Source organism: Gavia stellata, chromosome Z (genome assembly GCF_030936135.1).
Source record: "Gavia stellata isolate bGavSte3 chromosome Z, bGavSte3.hap2, whole genome shotgun sequence".
Classification (NCBI taxonomy): Eukaryota; Metazoa; Chordata; class Aves; order Gaviiformes; family Gaviidae; genus Gavia; species Gavia stellata.
In genome coordinates, this window is record NC_082637.1 from 83,029,441 (window position 1) to 83,047,454 (window position 18,014).

Sequence of the window (18,014 nt, forward strand, 5' to 3'; positions counted from 1 at the left end):
TTATTATATATTGATCCAGAAAGATTTAATTTAATTTAATTCAGATATTAAAACTTTTCATTATTACTTTCCTAACAAATACCATGAAAGTCAGATTATATACTCTTTTTTGTTATTACAGATTTGTATCAATATGCTCAAGCACCATATTTTTTATGAGACATTAAATGGTAAAGCTCCATTGAAAACAAAATTATGCCAGTTTTATTTGGTTACGAATCTGACTCAATAGAATCAATAGAATTTAATATGGCTATCTTAAAAGCAAGCTACTCAGTTAAATGATAAAATTTGAAAGATTACAGCAATTCATGTATAGAAGGACACATCTCCTTTAAGAGTAGGAAACTTTTGGTAAAATATTTACAAAAAAAAAAGTCATGGAAATGTTCTTTCTCATATTCCTGTGGTTTACTAAAACAATCCTGAATTGTAAAGGTCTCCTAAATGAGGATAACCTCATTTTTTTCTAAAAAGCTAAACAAAAAATAAATATTGTATTTAAACAGAATGAATAAGCACCACCAAAAGGTTTGCAAGCAGAGGTAGATCACCTTCAATTTTTGGTTAAAAGATACAGAAGAGATAAGTAATTACCATGATAATAATTCATTTTTTTATTGTTAATTATAGGTTTAAGAAAGTTTCTAACCGGTTTCTAAAGAAGTTTTTGGCTGTAATTAATGTAAACAAAAAATAAGCTGTAACTTCAGCTATAACTGTTCCTTGATTTAACTAGGATTATAAAAAAACAAGCACTAATACATTACTGGTACAACCCTGGTTTGAAACATTTAAAAAGAACTGGAGCATATTCCCACGAAATTTCGGAATTTAGTATATATCATTAATTCTGAACTGGATTTATTCAATGCACATGCAACACAGGACAGACATCTGTTAAAATTCAGTGGTTTGATTGCTTTTTCAAAGCTAGTTTCCTGACCACAGAAGGCTCTAAAAATGCTGTGCCAAATAACCTGCAGGAAACTTCAATATAATGTCATACTAAAGTGATTCACTGTTCAGATATCCTTATTAACTGATCTTCAAAAAGAGCAGAAAACAGCCTTAAACTTGAGACAAAAAAGTGTAAAGCCTCTTGCTCCCCACCCTTAGAGGCCAAACATTATATTACCCCTACTCATATTATTCTATATAATATTTTCCTTCTCCTGCAAGTATTTGGCACAACATATTGTGGTAAATGCCCTCCAGAATAATCTGTCACAGAGCTGCCTATTAGAATTTTTCCTGAACCATTCAGTACAAATATTTCAGATAGCATTATTCTATTAAAAAGAGAGTAAGTCAGACAAGAGAGTTACTAAAGTTGTGTTCTGAACCCAAAAAAGGCATTCTAAATAAGCAAGCCAAGGAAATAAAAATAATGTCTAGACATAAGTCAGAACTTTTGACTTGACTATGTGTGAATGTTTAAGATACCCTCGTAACCCGCAATATATATTAATGTCTAAACACATAACAAACACAATTTTGTTGCTCCTATCTAGACTTCTGTCAGAAACTGCCTCTTAAGCATTCTTCCTAATATAACAGACTTGCCTTTCCAAGCAATTTTATGTCCTCTTAGGCTTCTTTAGACTAATTTATACTTTTTTCATTATGTATCTGAAACAAGGTCTCTTAAAAAAAAAAAAAAAAAAAGAAAAAAAATACTTAATGTTACCTGCAAACACTGATATATTTCCTTAGTTTGGAAAAAAATCAAGTGTTATTTCCTGCCTTAGTGATTTCTGAAATAATTTTAGGTCAACTTTTTTCAAGAAAAATTCAAATATATAGCTATGATTCTGAGTTCATCTTGATTCTAAAGAAATCCAAGTTCTAAGAAACTGAAAATGAAAGAATATTTTGAAGATTTTTTAAATGATATTTTCTTAAATTTAATGTGGCAAGTAAAATCTTTACTTTTGACAAAACAGCATTTTTATTATGACTAACTTCTTTCCCCACCAGTTCATTATTCATATTTTCCACCTATGATTTACACCTCTGTTCAAAGTAACGCTGTTACAGTATTAGTGAATCAGTTGTATCATCTATCTGTAAAATCACATTTTAAAATAGATTTATTATCTATAGCATTTTCCTAGCTTTCTACATGTTCTATATCGGCATTTCCCCTATGCAACCCTCACTTAAACAAAAATTTCCAAATTCAATCTAAAGTTTTCAAGTCACTTATTAATACATTTCTATACAATAGTAACTATAACCACAGTTTTCAGAATGATGAGATTAACTGTAGAACTATTAGAAAAATCATAATTAAAAAATTATCAAAAAAAAGACCCAATGAAATATTTTGCAGACTACTTTTCTTCTTTCAGCACTTTGAATTAAGGCCAGGAAAAAAAAAAAAATTGTTCAATATAAGAAATGCTACTAACCTACAGAAGCAACCTCTGTGAAAACTGAAAAGTTTATGCATCACTCCAATATACACATTTAACATTTTATGTTCTATGCACATTTTCTAATGCACAGGTTTTTCAGCAAGAGAGCAAATATTAATTATTTCTGTATTTTAACACTCTAAAAGTTGTTTTCAACTGTTTTGCATAGAAACTATTGGAAAGTATGTAAAAGAATGGTGAGATCACAGAATTCATTTCATAAAAGTCTAATGGGAGATTCTGGAGAGAATAAAGGTGCTTGTTGACTTCAAAGGACTTGAGCAGATTCTAAATAAGGCAGGGCTTTAGAGGAATCTTTGCTGCAGTAACTATACGTCTTGTTGCATTCACAGCAATACTTGTGGCTTTATTTTCATACTTTTTTGTGTATTTTGAAGATACCTTTTTATCCGTACTTGTGTTTTGAAAACTCCCATAAAATAAATGAGAAAACTGACTATTGCTCTGATCATACAATGAAATTTGAATCCACACAGGTGCGTACTGCTGGTCTTGCAAAATTTTTATCTTTTAGTTATAGCCACTAAAAAGTTATTGTAATCTTCTCTGCGGAGTCACACTTCCAACACTGGACTATGACAGTATTTTCCTGATCTTCTATTTACCTGTTCAAATGCATATTTAATGGCTTTTCATCTGAGGTAATTTAAATTTAATAGAATTTTGGAACAGCATTCCCAGGACCTTTCTTATTAGTTTTAAAAGAGTTGGTACTTTAAAAGTTTTTATATAAATTGAAGCAGATTTTTCATTTTTCATTACTTTTAATGTAGCCTGGCATGGAAACCTTCGTCCCATTAAGTAACTTACCATTTAATTTTACACTGTAGAAGCATGTGTTCAAGGCAACAATTCCTATCGTTTCCAATGAAACTTATTAAAATAATTGGCTATTTATATAACAAGCATTTGACAAATCATTTTAACTGTAGTTGAGAAAAAAAAATCTTATTAAAAAGTGAATCAAGTTGTGAATCATTTTTTATTACAAGCAATGCTCAAAAAATATCAACTTCACAAGTAAATTTAAATTATCCAGCATTAGACTGCAAACTCTAACTGGATTATTTGTTAAAACAGCGTAGGTGGGCTCATGGCAAGAAGTCCAATTATTTTCAAAGCAAGTTTGAATCCAGGTCAGTAAATTAGCTTATTTCCATTCACATATCCCAAAATAATTGTATTTTTGAAAATGCAGTTGTTTATGCATTTCAGAATGGAGTGAGCGTAGGGATATATCTTTTTCACATGAGTACAGTTATGGCATGTGTTTTGATAAATGTTATTAGACCAACAAGTCCTGAAGGATATGATGATGGATGTTCCAAAATGACTAAAACAGATGGTTATATTTGTTCACTTGTCTGTATTTGATATACACAGGGTGAAGTGTATTCCTTTATGGCCAATCTACATACATCTCATTTAAGCTCTCACAAGAAGTTGTCTGTGGGACTTCAGTGCACTTACGTTGCGTAAGTGCACATAAACGTGGTGCATAAAGGTAAGTTCTACTCTTCGCTAATACCTTTCAAATTCATACTCTCAGTTGCTCATAAATACATGCATGTTTTACTGTTTATGAATATTACTGTTAGATTTAATCACAGAAATAATCTACCACTGTAAGTAGGAGAATGGGTTAGGTCTTTTGGCACAGTTCTCTAACCTTTCCCCTCTAGTGGCTGTAGAGTACCACATTTTAGTACATTTAACATACATGGACACATATTAGATTAAAAGCACATTAATCACTTAAGAGTTATGGAGGGTTAATAAATGAATGGATGGCTTAATACGTGGTTAACCAAATGTCTTCTATTCACTATAACAAATCACTATGTTCATTATAATCATAGGTATATCCTTAGTCCTATAAGGATTATACATTATACATATATATATAGTATATGTACACAAACATAAGAGCAAGTGGAAAGACCTGGGGAAGTATAAGTCGGTCAGTCTCACCTCAGCCCTTGGAAGGTGATGAAGAAAGCTGTCCTGGAAAGCACTTCCCAACACATGAAGAACACGATGGTGATGCAAAGCAGTCAGCATGGATTTATAAGGGAGAAACCATGCTTGACCAAGCTGATAGCCTTCTACAATGAGGTCATTGTGTCAGTGGATGGGGGTGAGCACTGGATGTTGTCTACCTCAACTTCAGTAAGACTTTTAACACTGTCTCCCACAACATACTCATAGGCAGGCTGACAGGGTGCAGGTTAGATAAGCAGATGGTGAGGTGGACTAAAAACCAGCTGAATGGCTGGGCCCAGAGGGTGATGATCAGTGGCAAAAAGTCCAGTTGCTGGCAAATTGCTGGTGCTATACCCCAGGGGTCAATACAGGGGCCAACACTGTTCAATGCCTTCATTAATGGGACAGAGTGCACCCTCACCAGCTTGGCAGATGATACAAAACTGGGAGGAGTGGCTGATACACCAGATGGGTGTGCTGCCATCCAGAGGGACCTCACCAGGCTGGAGAAATGGGCTGAAGAGGAACCTCATGAACTTCAACAAGGGGAAGTGCAAAGTCCCGCCTCTGCCCCTGAGGACGAACAACCCCATGCATCAGTACACGGCGGGGGCCAATGAGCTGGAAAGCAGCTTGTCAGAGAAGGATCGAGGGTGCTTGTGGACAACAAGTTGACCTTGAGACAGCAATGCACCCTCATGCCAAAGAAGGCCAACAGCCTCCTGGGCTGTATTAAGCATTGCCAGCAGGTCGAGGGAGGTGATCCTTCCCCTCTACTCAGTGCTGGGGAAACAAAGAAACATAGAATGGTTTGGGCTGGAAGGGACCTTCAAAGATCATTTAGTTCCAACCCCCCTGCCATGGGCAGGGACATCTTTCACTAAAACAGGTTTCTTGAAGCCCCATCCAACCTGACCTTGAACACTTCCAGGCTTGGGGCATCTGGAGTGCTGTGTCCAGTGCTGGGCTTCCCAGTACAAAAAAGACATGGACTTTTTGGAGTCAGTCCAGCAGAGGGCCATGATGACTAAGACACTGAAGCATCTGACCTACAGGAGATGCTGAGAGAGCTGGGACTGCTCAGTCTGCAGAAGGAAAGGCTTGGGGGAATCTCATCCACGTGTAAAAATATCTGATGGGAAGGAATGAAGACAAAAGAGCCAGACTCTCCTCAGTGGTGACCACTGACCAGACAAGAGGCAATGGCTCTAGTTAACATACAGAAAACTGCATCTAAACATATTTTCTTACAGTGAGAGTGGTCAAGCACTGGAAAGAGGTTGTGGAGTCTCCATCTGGGCAAATACTCAAAACATGACTGGACATGGTCCTGGGCAACCTGCTCTGGCTGACGCTGCTTGAGGATGGGTATTGGACTAGGTGATCTCCAGAGGTCCCTTCCAACCTAAACAATTCTCTGATTCTGTGATATATGCATATGGTACATATGCTATGTATGTAGTATGTATTATCTGTGGCAAATACACTAACTTGCTAACCACTTATCAATCATTTTATCTTTTGGACTATGGCAATTTCCTTGTCTCCTCTGCAAAGGTGAAAAGGAACACCACATCTCCCTCCCCATAAAAGATGCAAAATGTCTATGAAGTAGTTTCCTCATATCACCAATGACTGTCTAGTACAGGAAGGGAAATATTTATTGCAGTGACTTCTGTCTCCATCTGACTGACAGCTCTATTATCTCAGGGCACATACACCCCAGTTGTTCTTCATGACTCACAGAGAGTTATATGTCCTGCACTAAAACATCTCTCAGAACTGGAACTTGTATTTATGGCAGCTGGTCTAGGCAATGTCACCTTTGCTTGATGATCACAGTGAATAAGACCTATCCAAATAGGTTTATGCATTTTCCACAATTATGTTTTGGAGATAAGGAATTGCCTTCCAGTTGATAGATATAGTCTGTACCATAACTTAGAGCCATGGGTGGTACAATCCCTGTAAAAGATCTTTATTTTTGCTGAGAAATAGGAGGAGGTTTCCTCTCTGTTAGAGCACTGAAACAGTGAAGTCAGAAAAAAATATGGTAAACTCTAAATTTTAGACTCAGGCAAAAATTCTTTTCACCTTTTACTTTTTTCTCATTTTGTTGTACGTCTTCTGCAATGTTATTCTGAAGCTCCCCTAAATATTAATTGTAACTGACAATGAAAATAGAAAGGATGAGAAAAGAGCAGACTAATTTTTCTCTAACAATGAAAACTACTGGTATCGGAAGAGAATACTGCTTTTACATAAACTCTAAAAACTACATGAGAGTAATGATTGTATGCATAAACAGCTCTGCTACATACACGAAAGTATCACATAGAACACATTTTCAGAACCAGATATCTTACTGACTTGTGTTGAGGATAAAATGAAATCTGACAAGATTACAAAACTTACCTATTATTTGCAGGTAAATAGCAATTTAAATTTGCTTTTATGGAGTAATGCATACACATCTGGACCAAGCAACATCAACTCACTGCCAATGATTTGTTGTAAGGGAGCAATTCTTGAATGCTACCACTTTTGCTCATTCATGGCCAAGCACAGATCCCAGACAAAGTCCTTCTGAGATGATAAGCAACTACTGATGGTTAGAGTCACAGAAGCTCTGTGCGCTTGGGCAGAGAAGTGTCACAGTAAGAACTAATAACTTCCTCTGGAAAGCCTTAGGAGTATCTTTGCTCTTATTAACAGCAGTCACTGAAAGGGGGTGTATCAGTTTCAGTATTATATTTAATCTGTTAGAAACGGAGAGCTGCCAATTCGACCTTTTATGTCCTTCTGTTCGTTCCTGTCTCCCCACCTACTCTGGGAGTTGTGTGGCTACATTCAGTGACCTGATCCCACTGAAAATCCCTTCTTGTGGTTAGGTTGTACACTTCCAGACAAGCCTGGTGAGATGAACTCAGACTGAAGTGTGATGGGGATATATTCTCAGGGAAGATGGGCACCATCGCTTTGGCAGAATCAGGCAATCACATTAGAGAATTAAACAAAATTCAGGCCAGATCATGAGACTGCAGAAAACCAAGTGCCACTCGTGATGTCAGACATTAACAAGCCATAAGAAAAGGAAGATAAGATCTAGCCATTGTTTACAGTGTACTTGGAGAAAAATGTAGGCACAGACAGATTATGTCTACATTTGTGAGTAGTGTGGTCTTACAGAATTATAGTTGTAGAGTGAAATGATTAGAGCTGAGGACACGACGTCTGCATGTCCCTACACATATCTCAGGGATGTTTTCTCTGTACAAGTTCTAGGCTGGCTGGGGGGATGGAATGCCCATTTACCCACTGGAATATTTTATGTCAATACACGAGGAATTTTAGACTACTAGACTATTTTCTTTCAGATTATTTTCATCTCAAAGGGATCCATTGCTTGTGCTCTGAGACTGCTGTCACATGAAGCAAAGCACAGTAAATGGAGATGATCAAGAGATTTTCTTTAAAAATGCACTCCTTATTCAAACTAAAACACTCAACCAGATGCCCTACAGAAATAATTGTATGTTATTTAACATATCAGAATAAATGCAAGCTAGAAGAATATCCTGGCTATTCATATGCAAATGTGACAGCATCATGAGTTTTGCTCGAGATATTTTATGAATACAAAGGAAATACATTTGTAATGCAGATTGGTATATGCTATTAGACTATCACCTCATTATATTGAGCTTCAAGTCCAAGTACCGCTTTTTCAAGTTTTGCACACATAGGTAATGAGTCTGACGCTGTATCCTTCTCTCCCTCTGTATACCGCTTACTTACAAATAAAACCACTGATCTCAAAAGTGTATCCACATGAATAAATACTATTTATAATTTCAAAAGAGTAGCTAGAGTACTGAATATATTTCTGGATCTTCCTTCTAAAAAGTTCTTGGCTTCTTCAAACTGTTCACTAGGTCTGTAGTATAAAAACAACACCCGATAACTAAATGTTTTTCTTTCTTTAATTTTTACAAAAATTGCCATGTGAATTGTTAAAGTTCCAAACATTAAAGTCAGTCATATAATTTTCAACTAGTTCAATAAATAAAAGAAATACTAATATTCTCCATAGCAATAGGGAACCACACAACCGTATGCCAGCATAAGTTCCTAACACAAATACAATATTTCAATTCCGCATCCTTGACACACCTACACACACAGATGGCTGAGCACAGTAGTTCTTACAGCAGCAGAACAATAAAAAGAAAAAACAAGAAAAAAATCTAAGTTACAAAACTCATCTTTTTTCTAACAGCTACTTCCTACACAGATGGATCAGACCGTGCCACTGTGTGACAAAACTCTAAATGATAAGTTTTGTCTCATTAAATAATGAGATTTCATTTACCTTCATTATCTTCCTCACAGAAATATGCTGGTATATCTGTAATGAACCTGTGAGCACAACAAAGACTGAAAACAATCCTTCCTTTAGGTGCGGCTGTGTTGATCCTAAACCATCACAATGGCTAAAATTGTCTTATAATTTCCTGAGTCTATCTAAATAGGCATAAAAAGTGGGGAAAAGGAACACAGAACAGATGCTTTGTTCAGCTTCAGTTTCCCTGTGTTCTTCCTTTAACCATCCATAATTCTGTTGTGGTTCATCAATTGTTCTCCTGTGTGGGACTGAGTGCACCCTCAGCAAGTCTGCAGATTAAGCCAAGGTGAGTGCTGTAGGTGACATGCTTGGGCGACGGGATGCCATCCAGAGGGACCTTGACATGCCTGAGGAATGGGCCCATGTGAATCTCATGAAGTCTACAAAGGCCAAGTGCAAGGTCCTGCACCTGGATCGGGGCAATCCCTAATATCAACACAGACTGGGGGATGAATGGATTGACAGCAGCCCTGCAGAGAAGGATTGGGATGGATTGGTGGATGAAAATTGGACATGAGCCAGCAATGTGCGATGGCAGCCCAGAAAGCTAATCGTATTCTGGGCTACATAAAAAGAAACATGGCCAGCACGTGAAGGGAGGTGATTCTGCCCCTCTATTCTCGTGAGACCCCACCTGGAGGACTGTGTCCAGCTCTGGAGTCCCCAGTACAGGAAAGACATGGACCTGTTAGAGTGGATACTCCTCCTCAGGAAGGCTATGAGAACAGTCAGAGGGCTGGAGCACCTCTCTTATGGAGAAAGCCTGAGTGAGTTGGGGCTGTTCAGCCTGGAGAACAGGTTCTGGGGAGAGCTTATTGCAGCCTTTCAATATATAAAGCGGGTTTATAAGAAAGATGGAGAGAGACTTTTTATTTTACCACGGCCTGTGGTGACAGGACAAGATGCAATGGTTTTAAACTGAAAGAGGGTAGATTTAGATTAGACAGTAGAAAGAAATATTTTATGATGAGTGTGGTGAGACACTGGCACAGGTTGCCCAGCGAAGTTGTGGATGCCCCATCCCTGGAAGTGTTCACAGTCAGGTTGGAGGGGACTTAGAGCAACCTGATCTAGTGAAAGATGTCTCTGCCCATGGCAGGGGTGCTGGGCTAGATGATCTTTGAATCTTTCCAACTCAAACCATTCTATGATTCTATGATTCTGCAATCTATATGATCTATATGATCTTCTGGGCCAGAGTAGCAAATATTAACACATACAACAATAATAATTCCATACTGATGTAATAATGTGGTTAACACAGTGTCTTAAGAGTTTCTTATTAATGCACTTTCTTGAAGAAAAGTTGCGTAAGTGACAATTTGGGAACAGCCCAAAGTTATAAGCCACTTAGCATCTCAAGGCCGTGTCAAAGAAACTCATGTTCAAAGCTTTAAGAAAAGGGCTTATGACATGCAGAAAGTCAAGGATATTGCTCTCACAACAAGCATTCTTTGACTGTTAGAAAGATGAAGTTGTATAAAGAGATGGAAAGCAGGCTCATTTACAAACTGTATTGCTTGTCAAACTGACAAATGTGAAGGCAAAAGTTTACAATAACTGAAATCAGTTAGGATCAATAACACTAACAAATAAGGTGAGTTTAGGTCTTCCAATTGCTGTTATTCCATTCCAAGTCTGTTTTCCTTTGCAGAGTCTTTCTATGCCAAATCCTTGCTAAAAGACCATTGAGAACATTCCCATGGAGAAGGCTAAGACTGAACAAAAAGAAAATGGACAATTGTCACACTTCTGGGAAGTTGCCAAAACCGAATATTGAATTTGGGAAATGAAATATGCAAAGCAAAGCAGTAAGAAATGCGTATTTTCTCGACTCAAGTTCTGAAAAGGGAAGGCAAGAATAGCATTTAGATATGACGAAGTGACCTTCTCCAGCGACCGCTTTTCGTCACAGAATTGAAATGAACATTTTTTGGTAAGTATGAAAAGAGAACCCAAAAAAGGAGAACACAAAAGAATAAAATGACACTGAGCTCCTAGATAATAGCTTTTGCTTGTTTGAATGCATAATCTTGAAGAAAAATGAAAATATTTATATAGCAGATACTGCATGGAATAATGCAGTATTAAGTGATAAAGAATGAGCGTAACACATCAAGAGATACTGTATTCATTTTTGTTGCTCTTAACCAAGAAAACCTTCCACTGATCTAAACTTAAGTTTGAACGACGAGTGCATCATCATGCCTTTATCTGAAATACCCTATCTGTTTAAGTATGAGACATTATATGTAAGAAACATAAACTCCAAACTCTGGTATGATAGCTTAAAGAAAAAAACAACCCATGGAAGTAGGAGTGGATGACACCAGAGGAACCATAGTGTCCAGTTCCCTGTCTGTTCCCTGTCTCTGAAGAAGATCATATAAGTCCTGAAACTAATCATAATTTTCTTACAATATTTATCTGTTACAAAATGAGTTTAACAGCATGATCCATATATTCTTTCACATTCTTATTTCATAAAGCCATGTAAGACCATTTACACATTGCTTTCAAAAAAGCAGTCTACTTATTGAACATCTAAAAGGGAATCTTTGTGGAATTTTTTGTAAAAGTGTTTTCATGCAGCATTAGCAAGACTCATTGCTAGTATTTTTGTGTAATGTATTCAGGAATATAAACAGTTATTCTTATTCAGAAGAAACCCACTGAAAAGGCATATTATAATATTTATGTTATAAAAGAGAGAATGTGTGACATTGACATTACAATGGGATAACTATTATTGAATTTAAAGAGGTCATTTTTAATTCAGTATTTATTATTAATTCAAATATAAAGAGGAGCTTGTATGTGCAAAATATCTCCATAAGTTATCTTTTTAATGCAGAACATGAACAAATTAAATTTCTTTAACAAACAGCAATTCATGGATTTTTGGAACATGAATTTATTTCCACAGTAAAATAACACTAATCCTTAAGAAAGACAGTAATTAGGAGAAGAGAGATTTACCCTCCTACAAAATATGTTTATAATGGCTATTGACAACCAAAGTGATTTTTATACCACAGAAACACACATCTTCCTAAAACTACCATTCATTGTATAGTTCAGTCAGTGTACAGGTCATAAGAAATCCACCCCTCTGTTCAATATCCCTGTAAAACCCAAAAGCAGTCGGGAAGATCTATTTCCTCACACTATGACATCTTATGAAAGAACCTTAGGCATCAAAGAAGGCAGCTTAATAAAAGCCTCAGCTCAACATCCAGTTATGGTTAAAACAGGAAAAATCAAAAAGAAACTTCCAACAACATGCTGCATAAAGAATATAGAAAGTACTGTAAGGATCTTCTACCTAACAAATGGTACAGCTTTGTCTGCAGTATAGGTCACTGTCTCAGTAAAATATACCACAGAACAAAAAGGATTTTGAGAAGGCTACGGAGAAACCGTTTAAAAGTACTGGAAAAACTCTCATGTGAAACAGAAAAGGAAACAATCTGAATTGTTTGCATAGGAAAAAATAAGAAGGAACATGAAAAAAGTATGCAAAATAGTAAGTGGCATACAGAAGGCAGTCAAAAGCTGCTTTTTTTCTAGTCTTATAATACAGAAAGAAAGAAACATTTAAAGTTGCTGAAAGACAGCATGTTTGAAATTGAAAAGGGATTTTTCTCAATATACAGCACAATTAGACCATGAAACTGAATGCATCAGGAAATTGTTAAGGTCAGTAATTCAACAAGAAAAAAAAGCTGTTGGAAATGTGTATGAATGAGAATAAACAGTGCTATATAAGAAAATGCGAACAAGAGCGAAAAAATATTAGAGGGGCTATTATACTTCCTACCTGGGATTTTAAGCCGATCTTTGGGTATTACAGAATGAAATAAAATCTTCAAGTAGGGGGCAAGTTATGCACCTTCTTTTCATGGTGGGGTTGTCTTGACCCCTCCTGTGAAACATCCAATGCCAGTCTATTACCTGAGATTTAATGCTTTTTCTCTCTGTGCTTCAGGTAGTCTTATCTCAATCAGCTACTGCTTTAACCAAGATACTTATCTGGATTTCAAGGGAAACAAACCCCTACTTCCAACCCCTACTTGTTGGTCAATCTCACCACACATTTGTTGTAAGAAGCTTCATCATCAAAACTTCCTCTGTTTTCAACTGATAAACCCATCATTTTTTACCTCATTAGAGCATTTGTTTTTCCAGTCAGTTTCACAAAAAAGTTTTCCTGGACTTTTGTGAATGGGGCAAACATTTGCTGTGCTCCCACACCTGGTCGTTCTGCGATTTTTGTGCTCCACTTTTTGTCCTCTTACACAGTTTCCCTTTTAGGAACAATATTTTATTGACTTTTCTTCCAATAGCATTTACTGGCTGTTTGCTTTTTTCTTCTTTATTAGTGAGCTCTCTTAGACGTCTTTCAAACTACCCATTTTCTCTTACATTTTAATTAAGCAAAATTCTAGAAGATCCCCAAATGAGCAACGGTGTATCTGTCTTCCTTGATTTCTTATCTAAGCGACTGGTCAGACACAGGAATAGTTTTCAGATTCAGCTCAACAATGCTTAGATGTATAAGCTCCCTAAGGCATACTTATACATGTAACTTACTACTACTATACTATATAGCTTATTGCTACTACATTATGTAACTTATTGCTAGTCTAATTTGTTAGAACTATGCATACCGCTAGTTACCACGATCCACCCCCACAAAATAAAAAGGAACACCTTCATTAGATTTAGAACTCCCCAAGCCCAAACAGGTATTAAAGGAGAAGCCATAGTGAGTGTTCATCAGCAGAAGCATGGGATGAACATCTGGTATGGTGCAACTGTATCTATCCTAGTACATTAAATTTGCCCACTCGGCTAGGGGTCCGCTGGCTTGGAAAAAACTGCATCTGTGCAAGATACAATTGGCTTTAGCCTCCAAAACAAGACAGCTGCATGAAAACCACCTGTGGAGAATGGTTTCTGGAGTGCTCTACCACCAGACTGCAGCCAGAAATGGTTTAGCAAGGGCACTCGCTTGCTGTAACAGACAAAATCCATGCCATAGGATGTTCTACAGCTTCCTCACACATATTTCTTCCTAGTAGCTGGAAAAGTTACTAGGATTTGAATTTGCTGGTAGAGCTGAAGCTGTAGATCATGCATCATGTCAACTGGCCAGAAATGCATGGCCACTGGCCTTTCCAAGTTGCAGTGCTACAGTTGAAAGCTCCTGTTCTATGAGTAGTTGGGATGATGCCTCAACGTGCTATCAAAATGTGAGCTCTGCTACATGACCCCCACCTGTGCAGTCTCCCAATACATCAGCAGATGTGAATACCACAGACCATCTATGTCAGGGAGGTACAAACCAGAGAACTCTGTACAAACACTGGAAAGGACTTGCTACGTTATTAAATGTGTTTGATTAATAACATTTGTTCTTCTTGGAGTACAAGGCATTTAGTTATGGCTGACAGAGTTAATGATCCTCAGAATATAAAACCACATCCAAATCAAACCCATAAATACTAACTCTTTATTGTTTCACACTTGATTTTTTCTAGTTGGATCTCTGTCATTTCAGTTAGTTGAGTGGCAGCCAATAACCCACACTTTGACATATATTGTTACTAATGCCTCAGTTTCCTATTTTATCAGCAGGCAATCTCTATCTGATAATCACAATAATGCATATTGTCTATATCTCTCAATGTTATGGAATTTTCTCGGGGTGGAAAAACTGTCCATTTCAGTCTTCTGGGTACTTCCATAGGTTTTGACTTGTTCTGCAGAACTGTATTTCTAGGCTGTTTTAATAGGTGACAGTATAATTCCTCTATATGTAGATGAAGGCATCAATTGTCTGAACAGCAACTATTTGTCGAGCATTTTCATCTGTCATATGAAGAGTAATTAGTGAGGTTGATAATGGTTTAACAATGGATGTTCGTTCATGAATAGCAGTAGGCCTTTTTCAATAAAAGCCAGAAAGATCTCAGAAGACTGAATTTCTTGAAGACCATGGTTAAAGAAAAGGGAATTATAATGCACCCAATGTTTACATTCCTTCTGGTGAATGACAAGGACACATATTTACATGGCTTTCAGTCAAAGTGATCCTGAAGGAATAAAATTATTTGCTGCTCTTACGAATGAGCATCACCACCACAGAGTACACCCTAGTCTTCCTGGGCATGAGTTGTATTCTATTTTCAGGAATTTAAATGCTCTAAGTTACTCTCTGGAAGCACTGCTTTCTCAGTGTAGTAAGACTGTAGGGAGACTTGCCTTGCCTCAAGGTAGTTCTTGCAAACAACTCCTCTCTCCTTGTCGCTAGGTACTGTCAGTAGTACATTTGAAAGCCAGATTGCCATACATTAACTGCATGAAAATTTGCAACCTGGACAGGGTTTCAGAAGAATCTTCATACCGAGCAGATAAGTAAACACCTTTTAAATAATGGAGGAATATTTAAAGAACATACTGTTCTTGGGTATCACCACAAAAATCTGCCTAGGCTTCTACCTGAGGTAGACTTTTCTATCCAAATATTGGTTAGTTTATGAGCCCTGAAATGGGAAACTCTTTTTTTGCCACCGGGGAATCAGAATCTTTTCAGACAATCATTGCCAATTAATATTAGTTTTGCAATAAAACTAGAACATACAATCAGTGAAATTGCTAATGATCTCTTTTATAATTTACATATTAGTTATTTACATGGGTGAAAGGTCAAGGAAGCTCAGAAATATTGGCAGGATGTTTGTTGATGTGAATGACAGAATACAAGCTTTGGGAATGTATCTTGACTGCAAGATCAATCACCTAGCTTAGTTGATTTAGCAACATAATATTAGACATGAAAGAAATCCAAGATAAAAAACCTTGTACAAGAGAAGTATAACATGATTTTTGGAAATCTTAACAGTTTAAATGAAGATACATGTCTTGCAACGAGGTCATTTTAATTTACCTTTTTATGGTGGAACTACTTTGACAGACTTCTTAATAGATTTACAGTGAGTTCAGAATTGAATTGCTAAACTTTATGAAGCAGAGGAATTTTTATTAAAGGAACTTTGTGAATTGAGCTAAAGGGGTACCATATAAAAGAGTTATATTAAGTCCACTACTGGAAGTCCTATACTTCCTCCTGATTGCAGAGACCTCCTCCACTGCTTCTCATAGCTGACATCCTTAGAGACGCTCTGAACACCTATACATTGTGTATGGTTTATCACCACATCTTAAATCAGATTATCTGAAAAGGACTGAATTTCATTGTCCCCCAAAGAGTAACTGTTCACATAAACTTGTCTTACCTCAAATCACTTTAGCTGCCTTCCTGGGTTCTAGTCTCCCCACAGTGAATCTGAATCACCCATGTGAGAGCTCTACTTTATTCTGAGGTTGGTATAAATACACTTTGCTGATTATCAGGATCATTAGCTAACTGTTACATACCTGGATATTTTTAAAAGAATACTGGGGACCCAGCAAACAACTACAACGAATCACTCCATAATGCACTACTGTATGTTTTTTTCATGAATTAGGTAACAAGAGATGGTATTTTCCTGATAGCACATGTTAAGCATGGATCTCACTTGATGAAAATTTATGGTGTTATTCACTTCACTGCATCCTTAACAAAGGTTGCCTCTTTGACATTTAATGGAAACAGAAGCGTTGTATGTCACATGTTGACTACGTGACTGGTCTCATGATGGAGCATACCTGAGAACGTTAGGCCACATGAGGGTGTTTTCACATGAGCTCCTCCATATGACTGGACATCAACGGTACACAGAAGCAGTCTGCCTGTACCCTCACTTAGAGCAGTCACAGGGATGAAGGTACAGCTTCCTGTCTTTCCACTCTCCAATGACTTTTGCTTTACTTCCCAGGTGGCAGACTTATATAAAATGCATGCAAGTACAAGGAACAGGATCTGGAACCACAAGGTACTGCACTCACAATTTAGCCAAGGTACAATTTTTAAGCTGGTATAACTCTTGAGTTACAGCTAGACATAGTCTTGCCTGCTCTCCTGGTCTTGAGGCTCTCAAACTCCTGGCCAGGTGGTTTGAAGGCTGGCAACGACTATATCCTTTGCCATCACGATTACACTATGTACTCAGTCACCCATCTTGACTGAGTGCTCTAAATATATGACCATTAAAACAAAAGAAAGTCCGTATGACTGTTGCTGGCAGTCAGCTCAACTAGACGGCCATCCCCAGAATCAGGGCTAGGTGGAATAGATCCCAAAGGAGTGGATAATATCCAAAGTTTCCATGTTCCCAGTGGAGGAGGTAGACACATAATTTAACTAGATTAAGTTAGTGGGACTGCCTATGTTACCTGCGTAATTAACTGAGAGAGAGAGTGTGGCCAACATTAATGAAATTGAATATCCATATTCAGGTTTTTTGGAGACAGTGTCTATTGAGTATATAAGGAACATAATGAACATAAGTAGTTATTTCAGCTGGACTGTATTGGTTTCTGACACTTCAAATTATAGACAAGTATCTAAATGGAGCACTTAATTAAGGTAGATTGGATTCAGCGCTTATTCACTCTGATTTGAATGAGTGGATTTATCTTTTATGTGCAAACGGAACTCGATTCTTGACTGTTTGTTTGAGTTTTTAACCTTCTAACTGAGTAACAGTTGGCTTCCAAATGCATCAATAACATGAGATTTTAAGAACCATGCTGTGCTTTATTACACAAAATAAAACACAAATTTGGCACATGAGTTTCTCCTTAGGCAAGCACTTGTTCTAAATGAGTTCTACACATGGAAAAAAACCCAGCTTCTATTTAAGTGACAAATAGATAATGAAGATTACATTTATAGGTTAGAACATGATCCAGTCAGTCACTTGCAGATGAACATGCAGAGCTCTTACTAGTTGGTTTTGATCACACAGAACTTCTGATGACATTAACTGGAGAAACATGGACCTGTAGTTTTCAGTCTGAGCACAAAAATGCAACACCTATTTACGTCTTAATATTTTTGGTTGGTGAAGTGTAGGTCTTGCTATCCAGTCCCCTACGAGATATTATTGAAATCTCAAGATTTTTTTTTTTCATATGCCTACTTATCAGTTCTGTAAGTGCACAGTCTAAGACTAGGATACCAACCTTCTGTTCCCAAACTGACTTGAAACCAGGAAAAACTCTTCAAATAAATG

The 18,014-nt window shown here is 37.1% G+C and overlaps 1 protein-coding gene across 1 annotated transcript in view; it reads right to left on the bottom strand.

The window, feature by feature from the left end:
• EDIL3 (EGF like repeats and discoidin domains 3) overlaps nt 1-18,014 on the bottom strand; it is a 261,216-nt gene that overhangs the window by 111,743 nt on the left and 131,459 nt on the right. The gene's annotated exons all lie outside the window — the stretch shown is intronic.